This window comes from Felis catus, chromosome C1 (assembly GCF_018350175.1).
Source record: "Felis catus isolate Fca126 chromosome C1, F.catus_Fca126_mat1.0, whole genome shotgun sequence".
NCBI classification, from domain to species: Eukaryota; Metazoa; Chordata; class Mammalia; order Carnivora; family Felidae; genus Felis; species Felis catus.
Genome location: NC_058375.1, coordinates 155,130,955 through 155,154,612, shown reverse-complemented (window position 1 = coordinate 155,154,612; position 23,658 = coordinate 155,130,955). Strand labels below are relative to the sequence as shown.

The 23,658-nt window shown below is 39.0% G+C and overlaps 1 protein-coding gene and 1 long non-coding RNA gene across 4 annotated transcripts in view; one reads left to right on the top strand and one right to left on the bottom strand.

Annotated features, from left to right (window-relative positions):
- Positions 1-3,636, bottom strand: part of LOC109502716 — a 119,498-nt gene extending 115,862 nt beyond the window's left edge. Inside the window, exon 1 of one of the 3 annotated variants that reach the window (XR_006583262.1) lies at positions 3,336-3,636. This is a non-coding gene — a long non-coding RNA (uncharacterized LOC109502716). The remainder of the gene's footprint in view (positions 1-3,335) is intronic. The other 2 variants (XR_002161520.3, XR_006583261.1) reach the window with 2 other exon arrangements.
- Positions 3,637-3,729: 93 nt separating this feature from the next.
- The window catches only part of SCN1A (sodium voltage-gated channel alpha subunit 1), a 147,291-nt gene continuing 127,362 nt past the window's right edge, over positions 3,730-23,658 (top strand). Inside the window, exon 1 of the mRNA XM_019838205.3 lies at positions 3,730-3,855. The gene's annotated coding sequence lies outside the window, so the exon portion shown is untranslated. The remainder of the gene's footprint in view (positions 3,856-23,658) is intronic.

Below are 23,658 nucleotides of genomic sequence, written 5' to 3'. Positions count from 1 at the left end.
TTTACTCCTGTTAAGAGAGTGAAATGAACACGATGTTCCATGTGGCTTTTCAGTATAGTAGAGGCTACAGCAGTATTCCATTTTTTTCTGAATAGGTTATTTCAAGGTGATTGTGACTTGGGTTCAGAAGTCAGCTATCTCCCATATAAAAGTTGAGTTTAATAGAAACTAAGAATGCCATCATTTTGGTTTGACTGGGTGGCTCATTCAGTTAAGCGTCCAACTCTGGCCCAGGTCATGATCTCATGGTTCATGAGTTAGAGCCCCACGACAGGCTCTGTGCTGACAGCTCAGAGCCTGGAACCTGCTTCCAATTCTGTGTCTCCCTCTCTCTCTGTGCCTCCCCTGCTCACAGTTAGTCTCTCTCTCCCCCTCAAAATAAATAAACATTAAAAAAAAAAAGAATGCCATCATTTCCTCCCTAAAATCAGAGAGTTTCTAATTCAATCTGCCCAGGAATTTTCTGTAAGTTTCAAGTGAAATTTTTTGTTCGAGGGGCCATCTTGTTTCAGGTCCTTTTAAAGATGTCAGTATTATTCCTTGTCCCAATATAAAGAACAGCTTCTGGTTCAGAGAATCATTTTTTGTGACCTAATTGGAACATCCCTTTCATGGCCCAGCAGGAAGAGCCACATGCTTTTCAGCCTAGCTAATTCCAGCAAGACAATAGGCAGAACTGAAAACAAAACAAAACAAAACAAAACAAAAAAAAAACAAAGTAAAAGCCTCTATTCCAAATTAGTGAGACACCATTTTACTTAATAAATGCAGAAATTTCAATCCAGTGCCCATTTATTCTTCTATAGCCAGAATCTTTTCAGAAAGAAACTACTTCAGACAACCTTATTTGTGGGGTGAATATGGGATGAAATGTCACAAGGAATTATTTTCTTTTTTCATTCTGAAAAGTTTATCTGCAGCTTTCTCTTTGCATCCATTTGACCTTAGTGTAATTATAAACCCATTGCTACCCAAGTAATGTTCTATTGCAAAAGTAGGATAATTTTTTTCTGTACATCTAGACATAAAATGAGAAACTTTTTGCTTCTTCTGGAAGATAAATCAACTTAGACTAAATGATCATGCTGAATGCTTTAGAATTTTACCAGAATTACCAAAAGTATATGCTAAGGGAGAATGGATACTGGGAAAGCAACCTCATTTGCCTTAAGAACAGAACCCCAGCTCTATTGGGAGAGGAATGCACTCAGCTAAAAACAATTATTCCAGACTCCTCACCAGGAAGGGTGCCATTTCTCACAGTTATGACCCATAAAACATAAGCCACAATCTCTAGGCAATAGGGAAATCTCTTGGAGAAAGAGCTGATTCAGCTGGAGTTTGCCTTTTGCCCTTTGCATTTCCTGTCCTCCTGGCTGGAATACACCCTGGATGCTGGAGCAGTGGCAGCCATTTTGAGACCACAAGGTAACAAATCAGAGGATGAAGTCCACATGCTAAGGATGGTTAAGAGGAAGGAAGACCATGGGTTTTCCCAGGACTGCGAAGTCTCACCTTAAGGTCACTTAACTTAATATCACTTGAGAAAAATCCTCTATTTGGTTAACCTGGTGAAAGTTGAATTATCTCTTAGGAGCTGTCAAACCTATACCAGGCTGATCCAATTAGATTGTAAGGGGAATGCTATTTTTTTTTTAATAAGAACAGTTTCCAAACAAGTATTTCAGAAGCATTTGTTTACTTTGGTGACTATTAAGCTGATATACTCATAAATCATTTTTATACATTCTTTAAAATGACTCCAAGGGACTCTACCTGGCAGTAACATATGCAACTCTCACATATGGATCATCATGAATGCATTTCACCCTTCCATTTATTCATTTAGTAAACATTTATTGAGGTTTCCAGGAAGCACCGTGCTGGGGTCAGGGATGCAAGGATGAAAAAAAAAAAAAAAACCTGCCTGACTATAAGAGCTCATTGTACTTGAAAGTAAGAAGACAAATTATTTTTTTAAAACATTCTATTTTCCAATTCTTTGCTTTCTATGGGTTGTTTATTTCATGTACATTAGCTCTCCAAAAGAGAGCTAAGTCTAGCTTCACGATCGACATTAACAAAATAAAAAGATCTGAACTACCAATGTAGTGTCCATTGCCAAATGTTCAGAATACTATTTCATAATTTGAAAGTTTAATTAAATGTTGTTTTAATATGTTCATTACACTTGTGAGAAATAATTGAATGAAATTTCTCATTCCATCCACTGAGGGGATTGATTTTTCTAAAATCAGACTACTGTTATCTATAAAGCAGGTATTTAGTGCTACTCCACTTTGTTTTCTGTCATTTCTATAATTAAAAAAATCATTTTACATCAGGCCTTTACACCAGTACTAAAGGACAATTATTCACTATAATATGGTAGACAAAATACCAGTGAGGATCAGGAAAACCACTTTCCACTCACCTCTTCTTCTGAGCCACCTTAAGCACATCATTTAACTTCTATCTCAGTGTCCTTAAGGGTTAAATAACGGGGTGGAATTAGATCACTGTGTTGTTTCGTAGACCTAAAATTCTCTTATTTCCCTGCTCTATTCTCAGTGTGATGCATTAGCAGATAAGTTTCCCAGCTAAAAGCAGCACATTAATATTATTTTTAAATGATGCATGGCTTCTCTATTTCTGTTGCCTCGGAAATTATATCTTAGCCCATATCCCATATCAAACCACAATTTTATATATAATTAAACAATATACTATCATCTTATATTAATAGTATCATATCATTGTACTCAGGATCAGAATATAAGACTGGTTTTATAATTTCTTGCTCTTAAAAACGTAACTTGTATTGCACACGCTTGAGATAATTGAATGAAAATTAGATGGAGAGTACATTGTTTTTAATTTGCTGCCTAAAAGTATCCTCCAGATATCTAGGAGTGAGCCTAACACAGCTTACTTAAAAGCACAGTGATCTTCTTGCCCCATTCTGAGAAATCGCTTTCAAAGTCTAAAAAAAGATTCATTGTATACAAAACCTGAATGCTGAAATTCCTATCTTCTTAGTACCAACAATGGAGGTAATTAACACATCTGACAGTTATCTGCAAACCACCACAGAGAGGTACCTGATTTTCCTATTACTTTCATGAAAATACCTGAAATTGAAATGCATTAAGCACAACCAATTTAACCCACCCCCTTCTGAATTTTATAAAACAAGATTAAAGATGCTATTGTCTTGCTTGCAAAACTATCTTCAAGGAACATAAACACTCCTTACAAATCTTTTAGTTATCCTACAAACCTCCAACCTCCAACTCTTACTCCTATGATCTATACACATATTCCCCTATACTCACCACAATGAGTTAAAGGTAGACAAAAGCTCTCGGTAGCAGCCTTTGAGCCATTACTTTGCTTTCCCATTCCCTTCATTTTAGGTGTCATGGCACAGTACTTTTAGATAGCAGTTCATTCTGTTAGGTTTATTGCAAACACCAAAAGAGGTGTCCTGCACTCACTGGAAAATGCAGCTTTTATGCTTCTGGTCATTCTTCCCACAAAAACAACAAGACCAGTTTCGGAGCTATTCTTAACTCTCCTTCCAAAACATTTCAAAAGAGAAAGACAAGATTTCATGATTCCCATGCAAACTCCCAGCCTGCCCGCCTGCCTGCTGCTGCCAATACTTCTTACTCTTGCTGGTGATGACATTCAGCGAGCTCCCCAGCCCCGACGCTTCGTTATGTAAGGCTGTCTAGGTCAAGTGTAGGAGACAGACTGCTGGCCTGTGAAAACTCATGGAACTGTTCTTTCAGATTAACACTTCAGGGGCTATGGAAGCTGGAGGAAGCTGAGCTTTTACTACATCTTTTGGGGGTAAATATTTTTGCATGATTCAGTGGTTTATATGCTATAGTGTTGGCAGATGCCTGTCAGCCATGCTGAGAGGTGCAGAGAGAAATTACTAAGGGATGCCAGTTTTGTCAGCATGCTTGAATGAGCATAGGAAGTCTTGAAGCAATCCTAGCTTTGAGACCCTTAAAGAGCAAATGAATCATAAATTAGGATTTGCTTATGAAGCATCATCTCTAGCCATCGAGGAATGAATGTTGATTTGGCTGTTTAAACTCTGAGTACAATCCATTTGCTGGGAGGTGTTACAGGAGAGCGCTATTAGCTCTAAGAGATTTACTGCAGTTCTCGGCTGTTATGTTGCCCTTGTCTGATGGCAAATTTGCTTCCCTTGTAAATAAGCTCTATGTTTTCCTGTATTTGTCTTCGGCTGTGATTGTTTGTGATAATATAAGAAGGAAGCCTGCAGAACCTGGCAGTTATGTGACTTCAACAAATAATAAATCCCGTCTACTTAGTTCCAAGGTGAATCCTGCAGTAAAAGCGCCATTTGATACTAGCACTGAATGATGTTGGGTTAGCTTCCCCGGTTCAAACTGCGCTGTGTCTCGGGGACTTGGAGGCATGATCCCAGGTTTGACATGGAAAGTTATTCACTCTATGAGTAAAATTAGAAACTGTATAGCGTTGATTCTGTTTGAGACTCTCACACTGTGTCCTGCTATGGGAATTAGTTAAATAACAGGCTCTTATTGAATGCTGCAGAAAAGCCTGGAGAAGTGGCAGGGGAAGACTGCAGCAGCGAAGTGATATTGGCAAGGAATTTTAATAAGATTCAACCCGAGGTCATGATATAACAGATGGCACCTAATTTAAAAGATAGGTGTGTATTTAAAATGTTGAAGACAGACACGGCACATTTGAGAAGATTTGGCTTCCTGTATGCCCTTGGCAAGAGAAGTTCAGTGTCTTGGACAGGATGTCATGAGTTAGGAAAATAAAGGCTGTGTAAAGTGTCTCATGATGTTAAAGAGGTGAATGAGAACCTGAATCTTCAGCTCCGTTAAGCGAGGACTGGCATGGGGTGGGTTAATGACAGCACAGTCACTAGGCAAACAGGTAGTTTTTAAGTATCTGAAATTTCTGGCATTAATTTTCTTGAATTAAAGGAATGAAAATGAATGTCACTAAAATGAATTTCCTGCAGGGCACCTTTCACTTCATTAATCATGATTAACAGTAGCACATTGATGCTCTAAAATGGGATTATGTTGCTTATCATTTTATGCTATATTTAATTGATTAAACATGGACATGTTTTCCCAAATAATTTGAAGAGACAGTTATGGCCCCTCAGGGCCTGATTTTATATTACTGATGTCAATAGGCATTTTCCCCATAGACTTAGCTTGGCATAAAAGAACCCCATCAGACCAGGTTTGACTCAAGTTTGGTGCTTAGAATATTCCTCACAAACAAAACATTAAAAATAATGCATGCATATTTAGTCATACTTACAATCGTTGAGTTCATATATCTTTAAGATAACACTGCCAGCATTCAGACGTCTATGAATGATTTTTATTTAAGACTGCTTTTATTGGCTATTTTCTAACAGATTCTTTTTTCTGTTAATGAAGCTTAAATAACTTATATTAATTTCTTCATTTCTAAAGTAGAAGAGATGAGTTAAATGAGGTCTAAAGTTAGTTTGGGTTCTGCCATCTGTAGATTATTTTCCTCTAAGTGTGAATTAACGTTATTCATTAATCTGTGCCAAAATGAGATCATATTTTTAGTGAGATTATATTTTTAAATACCTACAGTATTAAGCCAACCTTGATTGAGGACCTACCGAATGCTGGGCCAGCGGTTCTCAAAGTGCAGTCTTCTGAGCAGCAGCAGCACAGGCATACGTGGGAGCTCGTTAGAAATGCAGAGTCTCAGGGAGGGGGGGCCGCAGCCCTCCGGGTGACTGTGAAGGATGCTGAAGTTTGAGAACCACGATGCTGGGCAGTACTTTGGTTAAATATCATGAAAATAGTTTTTACTACCAACAGTCGAATGTATATTACAGAACTGAATTCTCTATTTTTCTGGCGGCCCAGATTTCTCAAGGTAAGTGGTATCTGTTTTAAGGATTTATGCAAGTATTTAGTACGTCTTCAGCCTAAATTTGTCCGTAAGAAGCTTAATTTTCCAGCAATTCCATTTTTAGCTTTTAGAAGTTGCACGGTGTGGTGGGAAAACAGTGAAGGACCTATCTCCTCTGTCTCTTCAGGAAACAGGTCCTTCTTGCTCACTGTGTGACTTGGCACCTGTCACTGACCCTCTCTGATGTTCAATCTTTCATTTGTAGAATATTAGGTTGGCACACGTCAGGGCTTCTCAGCTCCACACAATTGATGTTGGGGTCAGATAGTCTTTGTTGTGGGGTCTGTTCTGTACATCATATAGTATGGCACAACATCCCTGTCCTCTGCCCACAAGGTATCACCGGCAACCCTTAATTGTGACAATCAAAAATATTTCTATGGGCTCCTTGGTGGCTCAGTCAATTGAGCATTCAACTATTGATTTTGGCTCAGGTCATGATCCCAGGGTTGTGGGATTGAACCCCACATCAGGATCTGTACTGAGTGTGGAGAGCCAGCTTGGGATTCTCTCTCTCTTCTTCCACCCCCCTTTCCCACTACCCCCTTCCCTGCTTGTGCATACTCTCTCTGTCACTCAAAAAAAAAAAATTCTTTTCTAGATATCAACACATTTCCTCTGGGGGAAGAATTGCCCTCCCACCTCCTCCTTCTCACCCCATCCCCTCCCCACGTTTGAGAATCATTGGCCTAGGTCAGCTCCCCTATGTAAAGTTCTATTATACTAAGTAGTACAATAAGTGCATTATTTCTCCTTTTGGAAACAGGCAGGTTCAAACTTAATAAAATAAATAGGTATATATGTCTCTCTTGTGTAACCCATGTGTCAGCTGAGGCCTCTTTGCCCTCTTGAAAATCCAGGTATAGTTTGCTCAAATACCTACTGATCCACAGTGTGTGAAAGTCCCAAACTCTTCTTCAACTTCTCAGGGACTTAAAATCTAGCATCACCCTCTGTGCCCTGGAGTCCTGGTTCCATGTATGCTACCTCGTCATGCTTAAAAAGTGACCTAGATTGTTTTTGTCACGAGTTTCTACCAGAGATTTTTCTATACCAAACATCTTTGGGTTTGATAGATTTCAATACGGATTTGGGTTCTTCCCCTCATTTCTCCTCTTTCTCTCCCATCTCTATGCCTCATGCCCTTCCCACAAGATGTTCTGAAATCTCCACATTCTTCTAGTGTCCACAGCAGTCCAACTTTCTGCAGCTCTTATTCCAGATTTAAATCCCAGACTCATCAAAGAGCTTAGAAGATCAAGGGTTTCCAGTTTAGAACCATCTTCCCTTCATGGAAGGCAGGTGGGGTCATATTACATAAGCATAAAATCATAAAATCATGGGGCTGGAACAGAAACTTAACTTCATTTATATGTCTTTAAAAGTCATACTGAGTAATAGCTCTTGGCCCTTCAGATTACACATTTGCATGCTAGAGTCTCAGAATTTTAAATTATATCTGCCTCAAACAGTTCAGCCATTCAGTCCAGACATTTTCTGAAATTGATATGCATGGTAAAAACAGGTAAGCCACACCACACCACACACACACACACACACACACACACACACACGCATGCATAAACACATATTTTTTCCCAAGTGTTAGAAAGTCTTTTCAGGACACTGTACTATAAATTCAGATTGTGTCCCAGGATATTTGTGAATTAAGGGACTTAATCTAAAACCTGGATATAAAAAATGTATCAGGTAGCTATATGTTGATTAATCAAAAATAATAGCTTATATTTGAATGATTACATTTGTATTTCCATGTAATTTTATAGACATAATCCTTTCTGAAACCCACAGCAACCCTATAAGGTAGGTCCCACCACCATTATCATTTTACAGATAAGAAAATAAAACTCAAGATCTTCAGATGCCAAATCTACTTCTGTTCCCACTCTTCCATACAGCAAGACTCACTAGTGTATGTAATTTGAACACACTGGCGAATATAACTTCTAAGTGTTTTTTGATAAAGACTTATTTCAAGAGTCTTCCTCCTCTAGAGTAATTCAGAGAGCATAATGGCTGATATGTGTTACCAATTCTTTGCTTTAGTTGCTAGGATTAATACATTTTCCCGGACTTATCATACATTTATTTGTAAATATACTTAATTAATTATTTTTATATGTTTTACTAAAGTACTTATGGAATGACTTCAACACATCATTAATTTTTTTTAATTTAATTAAATGTTTATTTTTGAGACAGAGAGACAGAGCACGAGTGGGGGAGTGGCAGAGAGAGAGGGAGATACAGAATCCAAAGCAGGCTCCAGGCTCTGAGCTGTCAGCACAGAGCCCAATGCGGGGCTTGAACCCACAAACCGTGAGATCATGGCCTGAGCCAATGTCAGATGCTTAACCAACTGAGCCACCCATGCTCCCCTCAACACACCATTTATTATACAAGCAATGGTAACATTTATTATGTCACTTAATGCTCTCAAAATCTCCAAAAGGATGGGGTTATTCCCCTTTTTAAGAGATGACATTTAATTCAATTTAACCTAAACTTGAGTTTTAGCAGAGTTACTGCACTGACCCAGCCATTTGCTCGGTCTTCACGAGAAAAAGTGGAGCTATAACAACAGACCATCTCTTCTCACTGCTGTGCCTCTGTATATGGCAGAGCACTAAGCATATACTGAGTCTCAGTAAATATTTGGTGAGTGGATATTGAATAATTATCATTGCTATCTAGTTCCTTTATATTTCATACTTTACATAACACTATTCGCCCCAGCCAGTTAAATAGGAACTTGCAAATGAGATCTAAAAGAGAAAGTCTTCCTTCCAAAAGGCAGAGGTAGGTTCATGTAAGGCTGTAGTGTATTTGGAGCTCTTTACAACTCAATCATTCATGCTTTCTTTATTTACCTTAAGAAGATCTTTTGGGTTTGATATAGAGATTTCTCAGACTGACAAAGTGAAAAATTATTTCCTACATCAAGTATAAATTCTTCCCTTAAAATACTAGTTTCCCAACAACAGAATCACACAGGCAATTCCAACTTTTATCTGATCTTAAAGTAAATACCCAGAAAGAACTTGAAAGATCTTTTATTCCATTTTATTTTATTTTTATTTGTGAAGTTGACCTAGCATGTTCTATTAGTTTCAGGTGTACAACATAGTGATTCAACAATTCCATACAGTACTAAACGCTCACCACTATAAATGTAGTCACCACATGTATACCATTTTAGAATATTCAGAAAAAAAAAGTATTCAATAATAGAAGATAACTTAAACACATATTAAATACAGTAAATTCCAAAAAAACTTCGTAGTATATGTGAATGCCATATTTTTTTTTTTTTGCAGCTGTGACTCAGCTCAATATTACAGTCCTCTGTTGAGAGTGGAAATGTTCAACCTACATCCTATCTCAGTACAGTTAGGGGTGCAAGTTGCCAATCCATCCCGTTCCTTACCACTTATTAGCTTTATGATGACAGGCAATTTATTTAAGCTCTCTGAAAATCTGTTTCTTCAGCTCCCAAGTGAGAACCATCCTACCCCCTGGTAAGAATTTAGAAGGGATAATGTATATTAAGCAGGGTCTTTCACATATTAAAAGCGTTCAGAAAACAATACTTTATGATATTTGGCATTGAACACTCCCAAATGTATCAGGCTGTTGCAAGGAGTCCTCTAAATCTCGTTTGAACAACTAGGCATTAATATAAGTACAGACTCTGGAACTCAAAGTTGCTGGATTCAAGGACTGATGTTCAAAGAACTGAGTCAAGAACTGGTGAAGAGGTGGGACAAGGCTAGCCACAAATGGACAATTACCTACTCTTCCCTTGCCCCTAAAGATACTTTAAAAAATGCCCCTAAGATAACTAGCCAGCCATGTGTACAGCATTTTTATATATTTTTTTTAATGTCAGCCCCTGTTCTTAAAATATATATATTATCAGGATAAATAATCCTTTGAGAGATTTGAAAAGCCTCATAAGTGTAGAAACTTTTTCTTCAGAGTAGAAGAAACAACTATTAAGAGGAAAAGTATGTTCGGTGGAAAAGAAATTTGAAATTACACTTGATTTAATTTATCTTGAAAAACAATTTGGACCTAAACAAAAAACCAAATTTCTACCAAGTCAAGGTAAATTCTTTGACAACCGAGAGACTAAATTAAGTAATTCCTCAGATTTTTTTCTAATTCTAACATTTTTGTAAATGAGATTAACTCTGGGATGTAGTCATCCGCATATCAACTAGATCCAAGATGATTTGGGTAATAGACCTGTTTCATGTGTCCACTGCATTTAAAGGAAAATAAGTCACTCTTAATGTTACTGTTTTAATAATTTATCCTGAAATGCATCATTAGTCACATATGTCTCAGAATCCGGAATTTGTCTGTTAAATAAGCTGGTTTGCAAAAACCTCATCATTTTTATTTTTTAAATGAAATTATAGTTCTCTGATAAAGTGACATTATACTCAATTTTTATGCCCACTAAGTGAAATTGTGAAATAGGATATCTAGAAGAGTTATCAGTATTCTTTTGGGATTCTCTCATTTTGGAGTGCAAAGAAAAATAGTACAGGTATCAATCTTCCATATGAAATTTCCTAAAGAATATCATTGTGATTATCTGAGATTGGGAGAAGGGAACATGGCAGTGATATAGAAAGAGTGTTTTGGTTTCAAATGTGCAGTTTCTAGTGAAAACGTTAGAGAAAACTTTTTATCTGTCAGCAAAATCAGGACATCAGAAGAAATATTTTGGTCTCCAGATTTACAAAATACATCCTCCTGACAATTAGTCAACCTCTCACACACATGCACCTTGTCTGAAGTGGTTTTTGGAGCAAATAAGCCAATTATGAGGATGCTATTAGTATTGTCAGTAGCCTTATAGCAAATAAATGGCTCCCTCAAATTGGTGAAAACAAAAGGACAATATTTGGTCATCTCCTGGTTTTCTTGTGAACGTGGTTCCATCTTTCCTTCTGGAGTGGGTGTTCCGGGACCTGGGTTGTCTGGCACCTGGCCAACCTGTCCAAACTCTAGCTGCTTCCACAGACCCAACCTTACACCTGTCTGTACATGATATCTCCTCTTCTTAGAATGCACCTTCTCTCGTCCACACGTCTGTGCTTCTCCTAATAAACTCCTTTGGGAAACCCCCAGGGGAAGTCAAGACTTGGGCTAGATTTCACTTCCCGGTTAACAAAGAAAAAAGCTTGCTAATTCCTGATGATGGCAGAGGTGTGGGCAACAGATATCTTACGCTGTTGCTGGAATGTGAAAAGGTGGGAAGTCAGGCAATATCTACCAAAGTTAAAAGACCCGCGCCCTTCCACTCAGCAGAGCCATTTCCTAAGAAGATATCCCACAGAAAAACTTGTCCAAGTGGGGAAAATGTTTGAAAAGTGATGCTGACACCAGCATTGTTTAAAACAACCACAAAGCAAAACAAGAGAAACCAAAAAACTAGAAAGAACCTAGGAGCTTAACATTTGAAGACTGGTTAAATAGATTTTTGGTGTATCCCTCTATATGCATACCACAGTACTCTTTCCATAATAACAAGGAAAAAATTTTGAGATAAATTATGTAAATCAAACAAGATATACATCAACAGATAACATGATGTTGTTTCTGGGAAAAAAAGATATAAAACATCTATTTCAGATGCTTGGATATACATAAGAAATTTCAGAAAAGATTCAAAAAAAATTGTTAGCAGTGACTGCCTCTGCAGAATGGGCCTAGGGGAAGAGAAACGGGAAGGTTAGTTTTTATTTAAAGGGACACAGAGGTCAAGTGACATGCAAAATGTTACTTGAAGAGTAGGTTAGGAGTTTTCTTGGTAGAAGAGGGGAAGGGATACCTGACTCAGTTGTTACAAGCATGCCTTCCAAAGACAAGTGGGCATGCTTAGGGGACAGTAAAAAGGACAGTGGCTGATTCACACATTCTGGGTGCAGAGGGAAGAGGGCTGGCTTAGGAGCTGAGCCTCTGTGAACATAATTGCCAACAGTACTCTCTTCAAAAGTGATTCTCAAACTTTAATGTGTACAGAAATCACCAGAGAGTCTTGTTAAAATGCTTTAAATTCTGCTTTAGAATTCTGCTTTGGGGCGCCTGGATGGCTCAGTTGGTTGAATGCCTGACTTCAGCTCAGGTCATGATCTTGCAGTCTGTGAGTTTGAGCCACACGTCAGGCTCTGTGCTGACAGCTCAGAGCCTGGAGCCTGCTTCGGATTCTGTCTCCCTCTCTCTCTGCCCCTCCCCCACTCACACTCTGTTCTCTCAGTCTCTCAAAAATGAATAAATGTTAAAAAAAATTAAAATTCTGCTTTAACAAAGAAGAGGAAAGCCCAGGACTCTGCATTTCCACAAGCTTCCAAGAAATGCCCCTGCAGCAAGCCCCCTGCCACACTTTGAGAAAAGGGGCTTCAAAATTTAGAATATCATGTTTTTGTGTGGTTTGTGTCTTTACAAATATGAAGCAGAGCCAGAAAGCACTTGTTTTTAGAAAATGAGCTGAGAAAAAGAGTCCTCATTGAGTATGAGGTTGGCAACATGGTGCTTTGCCAAAGCAATCTTAGTGTCAAATGTTCATGATCAGCAGTTCTGCTTTTTGAGACTCTCCATGTTTAACAAATGTGGGCTTCTGGAAACTAAAGCATCGCCAGATTGAGGCAAGCCTCTCCACTCCACCCCTCATGTGGTTAGTTTATTTGTTGACTTGTTGAGAGTATTTCTGAATATAGTTATGCTCTTTCACATTCTCTGGAAGATTGAAGAATCTAAAACAAGTGAGAAGGAAAACTTGCCATCTGCCACCCTCCCACCCTGCCACATGACACTCCTCAACACGTTTCATAGAAATCCAAGCTGTGGATCCACCATACACCTAAAAACTATCTTGGGTTGGCCAGCTGTAGAAATGCCTTCCCTCTATCACAGTCTGTGTGAGCAAGTATGATGTCATCCAGCTCAGTGAAGAGCAGGTGTGTCGTCTCCCGTTTGTTCGCCTTTGAACTTGGATCCCAGAGACTTACCATCTTGATTTTCATAATGTGATATTGCCGAGAGTTTCATGTATAACAAGACAGTATGAACTTATGCTAAGGTTGGGTGCTTTGAGGACAGAGTGTTGGTCAAAACCACGTGTAATCATCTCCTCACTGTGTGACCTTGGCTAAGTTATTCAACTATTCTGCGTCCCAGTTTCTTCATGCATAAAATCATGATAATGGTAATGGTATCTATTTCATGAGATTGTCATGAAGCTTTAAGTTCTTGGCATATTTAATTAGTATTCTTCTTACATTGTTATTAGAATTGATCTGAAAATAGCAGTGTTTGAATGGCACTATATTTATTTCTGCATACCTACCACAGACTAGGTGCTGTGATAAGGGTTAAGGTGGTAAACAGAATCTCTTATCATAAAGACTGCATTCATTTCTGTAAAATAGTTTAAATTCAGTGTACTTGTTTTTTAAGCAAAGAGAAAAAAAGTGTTTTGAGAGATAAAATGAGATACACAACTTTTTCCCCTTTCCCATCAGCCTTTCGCATCTGATAGAACTAGCAAATCATATGCTTGATGTTTGCAAAGGAATGGAAGTTTTCATCAGAACAGTGTGAATGAAGGGACTCTACACAGAGTAGGTTCAAGAAAGCCAAAAGCAGGTAATGAGGCAGCCAGGGACATGCAACAGTGGGGAGACCTGAATGTGCACCTGGAGACAACAGCATTTACAGAGCCCAGCAAAAGGTGCCATCATGGAAGACGGGCCTCCCCATCAGGAGATGAAGAATGCAAAGTCCTAGAAAGGAGTCGTGGGATAATTGGTGGGTCAGGGGAAACACCTTCGGCCCCCAAAGGCTGCTTTCCATAGTTAGACATAATCCAGAAGTCTTTGTCTTCTGGGTTCTTTGGGATTTAGCACAAGGCAGGCATTAGTAGGAACCAGAGGACCGTCCCCACCACACCCCAACTTCTAGCCCGAGTGACTGCATTCTTCTTTGGTAAACCTCCTTCCTGGGGTCTTCCAAAACTCTATCTCTCACTGGGATCTGGTGCCACTGTTTCCTTCTCTTATCCATTAAGACCCAGGAGTGGCACTGGTTCTCTCCATTGCTAATTCCTGGGTGCTTTGTGAACCAGCTTAACCTACATAGTAAAATGTTTCTCAGTTAAATTATTTTCATTTAGCCCCTTTTGAGTGTATCTATTTCCTGCCAGGATCCTGATGAAATCAGAGGTACAAAATTTTAAAGCAATAGATGTTTATAGAAAGGTTAACTCTGTTGTGATGCCCCAGAGAGGAGACTCTGAGCTGATGAAGATGTGGGTAAAGGTCGTGCTGTCTTGTGGGACAGCAACTACAAAGTGAAGTAAGATAAACGATTTCTGAGTTTCATGGTTGCTAAAGTTATGGAAAGATTCACACTCTGTATTTACTTAGTTGCAGAAAGAGTAAGGGGCGGGGGCAGAAAGGTAGTCACATCCCACACGTGTTCATTTAAGAAGTGCAGACCCACAGGAGCCTTTTCCTGCTTGTTGATCCTGCTCTTCCCCACAGGAAAGAGGAACAGATTTTTTTTTTTTTGATGTAATGACAAAAACCAGAATGTAAAAGACTTTCAAAGAGACCGCATGAAACATGAAACAAGTGTATTGGCCTCTGAGCCTCCTTATTTATCAAGGGCCATGGAAAGCATTGAAACAAAGTAGTTCTCTGATTGTAGCACCCCCCCCCCCCAGCGAGTAAAGAAGTCGGTTTTTCATCTGACTGTAGATGAGCAGGTATAGGAGACTGCACGTAGCTAGGAAGTGCCATTGCCCAGCACCCGTCCCACATCCGAGCCCCAAGGTGTGGCTAAGATCCTGTTGCTCAGCTACCCAACAGGAATAGAGGCAATCCTAGAACTAACAGCTCATTTCACGGGCTGCAACATTTCCAAGGAGATTGAGGGGGAGTAGGCCAAATGTGGTGATCACCCAGCCCTCCCTGCACCTTCTCCCCAAGTCACTTACCAGTCTCTTCTAAAGCGTGTGAAGCTCTGAAGTGGGCTCTGACTGACCTTTGCCCATTATCTGGCCCACAGTGAAATTCTTATTTTTCCCAAGAGAAAAGATAAGAAGAAATGTAATCATATGTGATTTATGTGAGTTTGTGAATGAATTTCTGAAGGTTGGAACTGCCTAGGGATATGGGAAAGATATTAATCTCCAAGAAAAACATGGCAGCACCTAATTCGAATGATATATGAAGACATTATGGATAGCTTTTTTTTTTTTAATTTTTTTTTTCAACGTTTATTTATTTTTGGGACAGAGAGAGACAGAGCATGAACGGGGGAGGGGCAGAGAGAGAGGGAGACACAGAATCGGAAACAGCCTCCAGGCTCTGAGCCATCAGCCCAGAGCCCGACGCGGGGCTCGAACTCACGGACCGAGAGATCGTGACCTGGCTGAAGTCGGACACTTAACCGACTGCGCCACCCAGGCGCCCCAATGGATAGCTTTTTATGGTAAAGGCAATGGCTCTTGGCCTTTGAACATGAAAGGAAAAAGACGTTGGTAAAAATCCTTCAGGGAAAGAGGAACTACATGTTTGATTATGCTAAGTTACGGCAAAGTTCAGTTTGATTTTGTAAATAAAGAGTTGTCTTCATAAATATTAGCTATTTCTTTTAGTGTAAAGAAAGACGTCTTCATAAAAGAAAATCTAATTAAAGCTCTTCAATACATGGACAAGTGATGTATTAAAATGGCAAACTGGTATTGTGGTTCCAATAAGTAACCAACCATATTTTTCTTAGCATTAGCTGTAACTAACTTTCCTTGGCAAAGGGGGGAAATTGCTATATGAAATAGGTCAGGCAAATGTTTAATTGATCTAAGGGAAGGGAAAGAGCACACGTAAGCACAAAATAGAACCCAACACAGTAACTTAGTTTTTATATTGCTCAGGTACTTTCTTTATTTACATTGATATTTCTTTTCCCTTTTTATCCTACTGTGGCAATAGATCTAAACATAATGCTTTAAATATTGGGATGTACTTTGATCTTGTTTTAAGAGCCAAAGCTTTATGAAGCTTTTATGTATTTAAAGAAAGAGGCATAAAAACTCAGGCATGTGAAACATTAAATTTTGTTTCAATACACAAAAGTTAATGGCCATATAAATATGGTTTATGAGACTAAAGAAACAGAAAAATATTTTTAGATTGCATTTTAGCTTCACAAAGAAATTATAGAACTTCAGGATCATTTGCTTCCTGGATATTTCCTGGGCCTCTTTTTGGACCTGCATTCCTGAAAGCTGTCAGTGTTACACTGAGTATCTGGTGCTCATGCCCTTGAGCTTGAGCATTTTGTGGTTAATATTTAAGATCAGCATGTGGAGCTAGACTGAAGGACGGTCACTTTCTCTATCCTTTGCTAAAACCGATGTTGGTTAGTCCATCACCTTCTTAAACAGTAACTGCAATCAGACACACCATCACATCCATCTCCCTGTCAAAGCAGGAGTGAAAATCAATTGTGGCGTATCTAGAAATACTCTACTTACTTCCATTTTGCTCCTTATGTGCTGATGCACCTACTCAATATCAATCTCCTTCATAGTTAGACAGTGGAAAAAATTTGAATGGACTTTTGTGGTATAAAACTAGCTATGTGACCTTGGACAAGTCATTATCTCTCCTCCTGACATCATTCCTTCTATCCAAAATAAGAACCCTTGTCTAGATGATCTCTGAGAACTTTCCAATGCCACAATTCCTCAAGGATCAGCACAAGCCTATCTGTGAAGCAGTGGTAAAGATTTGAGTCAACTGATGTTCTGTTTAATGAGATTTTAGAAGTTGTTTTATCCTGCCTATAAATCTTAGTGGAATTTCATTCTGGAATTTTGATTCATTGGTACTCAGGAGATGCCATCTGTGCACCTTTAGAAAATACTTTAATTCAACCAAAAACACTGCAGTAGGTTTGGAAATAAAATAAGAAACGAGATGAAGTTCTTGCTTTCAAAGAGAATAGGGGACAGAGTCAAGGAGGGAGGTGCCCAGTAGAGGGTGGAGGGTGATGTGGTCAAAGAGGAAAGGAAGAAAACAAAGTATTAAGGATGTGATGGCTCCTGGCTTATTTGGTGAAAGACAAAGGGTTTGTTGTTATGAGAAATGATACTGATGTCATCCTCAGTGAATATTGGTAATGCCCTCTTACATTTTAGCAGAAGGAAAAAGACCAAAAATAAGCCAGGGCCCCAAATAATAAAGGATTTAAAACTGACAATTCATAGAGGACTAAAGTAATTTTTAAAAATTACTTGCTTGAATGGTTATATAACAGAGAAAGAATAATATTATACGAAGTGACAAAAAGTAATTTTGTGATTTAATGTCCTTTTGATATTAAAATTAAAATTTGATATTTTGATATTGATCCTTTTTCAGCATGTTGCAATGCTGACCTCATCAAATGCTTTACATTCATGTATTTAATTCCCTTTCAAGAAATTATGTTTGTATTACTGTGTCTTGCCCATAAAACCTATTTATTTGGTTTTGGAATACCATTGTTTGCTTCTCCAACACCAACAGCTGCCTATGTAATTAAAAGAAAATTGCAGTGAATCTTCCAACAAGAAGTAACTGCATCCCTGGAAATGGTCATCTGTGGATTTATAATTAAATTCTGGCTTTCATTACTTTGGGTGGAATGGTAGAGAAGGCATGGGGAGACTGGAGCATCATCTGAGGACCTCCCTCATGATCCCACAACCTCCCTTCCTCTCTCTCTCACTTTAAAATACAGCACTATGACATTTAAAAAAAGAAAGAAAGAAAGAAGGTAGGGGTGTGCCTGGGTAGTTCAGTCAGTTAAGCATCCACCTCTTTGTTTCGGTTCAGGTCACGATCTCACAGTTTGTGAGTTCAAGCCCCGCATCTGGCTCTGCACTGGTGGCACAGAGCCTGCTTGGAATTCTTGCTCTCTCTCTCTCTCTCTTTCTGCCCCTCCCCTTTGCTCTCTCTCAAAATAAATTAACATTAAAAAAATAAAATAAAATATAGCACTGTGGTGAGGTCAAAACAAAACAACAACAACAAACCTGACTATTCATTTTCCTTTACTACCAGAAAGAAAGAATCAGAAGTAATTTTAGTGACTTCTTAGAAACTTTTTATAAAACTTTAAATGCATTTCTGGAACTGGTTCTAGCTACTTGAGAAACATTTTTTAAAACATGTTAAGTTTATTTATTTATTTTTGAGAGAGAAACAGAGAGAGCGAGCAGGGGAGGGGCAGAGAGAGAGTAAGAGAGAAAATTCCAAGCAGGCTCCACACTGTTAGTACAGAGCCCTGCCTGATGTGGGACTTGACCTCACAATCTATGAGGTCATGACCTTGAGCTGAAACCTGGAGTCAGAAGCTGTTAACTGACTGAGCCACCCAGGCGCCCCCTTGAGAAACATTTTATTTTATTTTTTTTATATGAAATTTATTGACAAATTAGTTTCCATACAACACCCAGTGCTCATCCCAAAAGGTGCCCTCCTCAATACCCATCACCCACCCTCTTCTCCCTCCCACCCCCCATCAACCCTCAGTTTGTTCTCAGTTTTTAAGAGTCTCTTATGTTTTGGCTCTCTCCCACTCTAACCTGTTTTTTTTTTTCCTTCCCCTCCCCCATGGGTTCCTGTTAAGTTTCTCAGGATCCACATAAGAGTGAAACCATATGGTATCTGTCTTTCTCTGTATGACTTATTTCACTTAGCATCACACTCTCCAGTTCCATCCACGTTGCTACAAAAGGCCATATTTCATTTTTTCTCATTGCCACGTAGTACTCCATTGTGTATATAAACCACAGTTTCTTTATCCATTCATCAGTTGATGGACATTGAGAAACATTTTAGAATAGAATCAGTAAGAAAAACAATTCCAATTATTTAGGCTCAATATATCGTCAGTGATTTTTAAAATGACGATCTGTGAGTGGAAAAATCACAAATCTATAACAGCTTTGATTCAGTAAATTCCAATAGGGGGCCTCAAATATTTTTATATCATGTTTGAAAAAATATGGGGTGCCTGGGTGGCTCAGTCGGTTGAGCGGCTGACTTCGGCTCAGGTCATGATCTTGCAGTCCGTGAGTTCGAGCCCCACGTCGGGCTCTGTGCTGACAGCTCGGAGCCTGGAGCCTGTTTCAGATTCTGTGTCTCCCTCTCTCTGACCCTCCCTCGTTCATGCTCTGTCTCTCTCTGTCCCAAAAATAAATAAACATTAAAAAAAATAAAAAAAAAAGAAAAAATAGCTGATTTTCCTTCTTCCTCCCTTTCTTTCTTTCTTTCTCTTTCTTTCTTTCTTTCTTTCTCTTTCTTTCTTTCTCTCTTTCTCTCTTTCTCTCTTTCTTTCTTTCTTTCCTTGGTGGGGTGTATGGACTTTACCATAGTTTCAAATGTTTACCTTCTAGTATCTACAAGATATTCTAAAACCAATAGGCCAATTCTGTGCTATCAAGAAATTGTAACTTGAGGGGTACAGGGGTGGCTCAGTTGGTTAAGTGTCCAGCTCTTGATTTTAGCTCAGGTCATGATCTCATGGTTCATGAGATTGAGCCCTGAGTCACCCTCTGTGCTGACAGCACAGAGCCTGCATGGGATTCGCCCTCTCTCTCTCTCTCTCTTCCCCTCCTCCTCTGATGTGCGTATGTGCTCTTTCTCTCAAAATAAATAAACTTAATTAAAAAGAATTGTACTTTAAACTTGCTGAAAAACTGGTTGGCTATGGCCCCTAAAAGATGGATCTAAATGGCAGTTTCTGCATTTATTTATCTGATTGCAGGTACATTCTATACTCGTTTTTGGCCTATTTTCAGAAGGACAAATTAACCTGAAATGTAAAGAGTTTATTATTTTCTGCTAGCAAACGGTTTCTGTTTCTAAAATGATGGCCTCTTAAGGCACTGTATTAGTAAATGCTTGGGGGAAAGCAAGGAATTAGTAGTAAATGTTTGCATAATAATATGTATATTTACACACTACTGGGGGATCCACATCTAAAAACAAAGTCCTGAAGTGGTAAATTATGTTTACTGTGGAATCGCATCAATACTGTTCTTTAGCTGAGTTCTATTGTCCAGTCACATGGTGGCAAAGCCAGGTAATGATACAGTGGTCCTGTGGATTTAGAATCCTAAAGCCTGGGTTTAAATTCTGATTCTGGCATAGGCTATGGGTATGGGAATCACCATTCTGTCAGGCTTGCCTTCACCCACCAGCCTGTGTGGCATCACTATTATATCCTCTGAGACACCTCCCAAGGTCAGACCACTTCACAGGTTTCACTCCAGACACCAGTATCCCTATCCCTTGCCTTCAGGGAGGACCCAGCTTCATGACACTCAGTGAGCCTAGATTCCCAAACAAATCACAGAAGGATCTATACACATTTTCTGCTTTAAAACTCAAATGTCACTTGTAATTCTGAGCGAGCGAGTCCACAATTCAGAACAAAATGATTTGACCATCATTTTGGGAAATTTTGTACCAAAGACCAAGGATGAGCTCCTTCTCCCTGCCGAGCCTCAAATTAATGAAGAATTAATTAACTCTTTTTATGAGGCAGCTAATGAAAAGGTTCAGAACTCCAAGAGATGGGCATCAGGCAGAATGTTGTGAGGAAAAAAATTTCCCTTTATTTTCTATGCAAGAAGATACTAAATAACATCCTGGTGTTAATCACACTGATTCTTTAGCGTTCTGATGCTGAGCTCTCCCCTAACGCTGTCAAAGTTCTAGTCACAGCAGGAAGGTCCCCCATCTATCTTGGAACTGACGGAGGACAAGACCCTGTGCACCATTTTCCATCTGAGTGACCACTCTTCCCGTTTAATACTCACAATGTCCTGACAGCCCGATGTCCCATTACAGCGTTCCTTTCTCTTAATGGCACACTGAGCAGTGAACTGCTCTGTTAGTCCCCCACGGAGCTGTACCAAAGTCATGATCAAATTCTTGTGACAGAGAGAACAAGGCAGAGACTGAAGGACATCTTATGCTCTCATTCTCTTTCCTTTGTTAGAAAGTCTCATAGGAAAGGCACAGCCTAAGCCTCTGGGCAGGTGAGCAAGGCCGTGCAGTCACAGGTAGAAGTATTGTCACATAGGAAATGGCCAGTACATTCTTCTTCCTTCTGAGACACGTTTGCTTAGGACCTCCTAGAATGGCTAACATTAAAAGTGGGAGGGAAAGGAGGGAAATTATCCTTTCTTTCTTTGAAACTGGAAACATAACAGGGAGAAAGAGAAAATTAGATCTCAATAAATTAACTTGCATAAAGGTAAATAAAAGAGCTGGTTCCACAGGGAGTTTGTAATCTGGGAGGTGAATAAGAAACGTGCATAAAACTCTCGGCATAAGGTCAAAAGAGACAATGCAATAGTGTTAAAAGTTGGCACAGATAAATTTTCATGTTAATGTATCTTTTGCCAACTTTTATGAATATGGGACTTTAAGTGTATACTACTCTAGTTTCATAAAAATCTCACATCTTGCCTTTATGTCAAGGCTTATATGAAGGATATGTAAAGTTACCAATGTTGTTAAACTGCTTCAGCTATGATGAATGAAATGTCTTCAACACAGAATGACGAGCTAGTCATTAAAAATACTCCTTGTATTTTTACAATGGATATTGGCCTTTTTTTTTTCAGAGTCCGTATCAGAACAGCCATTTATTCTGTTATGTGCAATCCCTTCAATTTAACAAACAACCATATTCCACAAATTTAAAATGTAAAGCTGTTCTATAATTAACACAAGAAAAAGAGATTCTACCTATTGAGAAAACAAGCAAGATATTAGAGAAGGAAGAATATGTGACCTAAAACCTGGTTTGAATTTTCCATGTATGAGTGAGGGGGGTCCGGGGACGATCCATCAAGAGAAGCAAAAATTTTGAACAAAGACCCAGAGGTGGAAGAGTGGTGTGTGCAGTGAAAGTAGTGAGCCTTCCATGTGTCAGAGGAAACTCCACTAATGGAGGGATTTTGAACTGGTTTATTCAATGATGTAACTTCAGTATCTGGAAAAAGTGCCTGAAGAAATGAAGTGTCCGATGCCTAGAATATAAGCAGTATTTGATAGCTTTCAAGGGCTAGGCTATTTGGATTCCTGCACCAAGGGAACTGGTTAGGACTCCATAGAGTAACAGAAACTAAGTTCAACTAAGCAAAAATGGAGTTTGTGTTTATCATGGAACCAACCCCAAATCATGAAAGTATGTGGATCTTGGGAAGAACCGAGTGGGAAACAGGAAGTCATTGTGAGTTTTCTGGCTCCGTCTTTTGTCGCTACTTCTTCCACACCTGTGTGATTCCTTTCTCTGGGCACCTTGGCTCCACCTGGTTTGGAGCGTGCATTTCAAGCAAAGCCCAGCCCCCACAGCCACCAGAACCCCACGTAGCAGCTCTGTTTGACTAGGTCAGATGGCCAGACACCCTCCCCTGCTCAGGTCCTTAGTAGCTAGGAGCACAGGTTCACCTCTGGGGACAGAGAGGGAGGAGGGTGGAGAGGATGGCTGTGAGCAGCCGCTCGAAAACTTGACCATTATAAAAACAATTAGAAGGCATTAAAGCATGTGGCCGATAGTGTTCTTATTTTGTATGCCTGTATGTTTAAGCCATAAGCACTGTTCGTATGAAATATGTTAGCCTAACACTTAAAAAAAATATATTGTCTGTTAGTTCACATACTTCCCACTTCTTCTTCAGCTCCAACAGCTTAGTAATTATTTACTAAATATTGGTCACCTGTCCCTCCAGCTCCTGTCACCATTGCCCTGACTCTACCAGAGACTGAACGACACCATTTCCCGAATGCTGAATAACTGCTGTTAATGTGTTCATGCTACCTTGATTGGCTTTTGTGAAAATATAGAATTGTTGAGATGGAACAGGAAATGATTACTCAATTTCTTTCTTTTATGGATGAGCGATGGACCCCTGAGTAATTTATTGAAAAAAGATCTAGTAAATGTTTTGTGAACAGAGAAACAATACATTCTTGTCATTCTAGAACATGGGAAAAAAGGTGGGCTTTTGGTATGTTGCAAAGATCAATAGATTTCGGAACCAGTAGCCTCAGTTTTACTGCTTTGCAAGCTATGTGTGACCTTGAGCTTTATTGATAAGGCTCAGAAAGCCTCACGATTCTCAGCTGCACAGTAGGAATAGTTATAATAATATTTTTTTACTTTATTTATTTATATAATAATATTAACAGTAACTAATGTACTGTTCTTTGGTGAGGAATGGATGGATGAAGTATTGAAGGTGATATCATTTAATAAATGGTAAAGCACATGCAGTGATAGTTATCAATAGTAACAGTAAGTGTGTTCGGTGGAAAACAACCAGGATGAAATATTTACTGCAAACTACTAATCTACACATAGTTAATTGTGAGTTCACACATGACCAAATGTTAAAGACTGTTTCAGCTTTAAAGTACAGTATATAACATAGAAAGCTCTATTCTCAGTTCCCAGAGTTACAAATAGTTTCACATGGAGGCTCCATTGTCTTGGGAACACCTGATGGATATGGCTTTTATAATTCTACCAATAGGTGTTACTTCATTTGATTCAAAATGTATATATTTG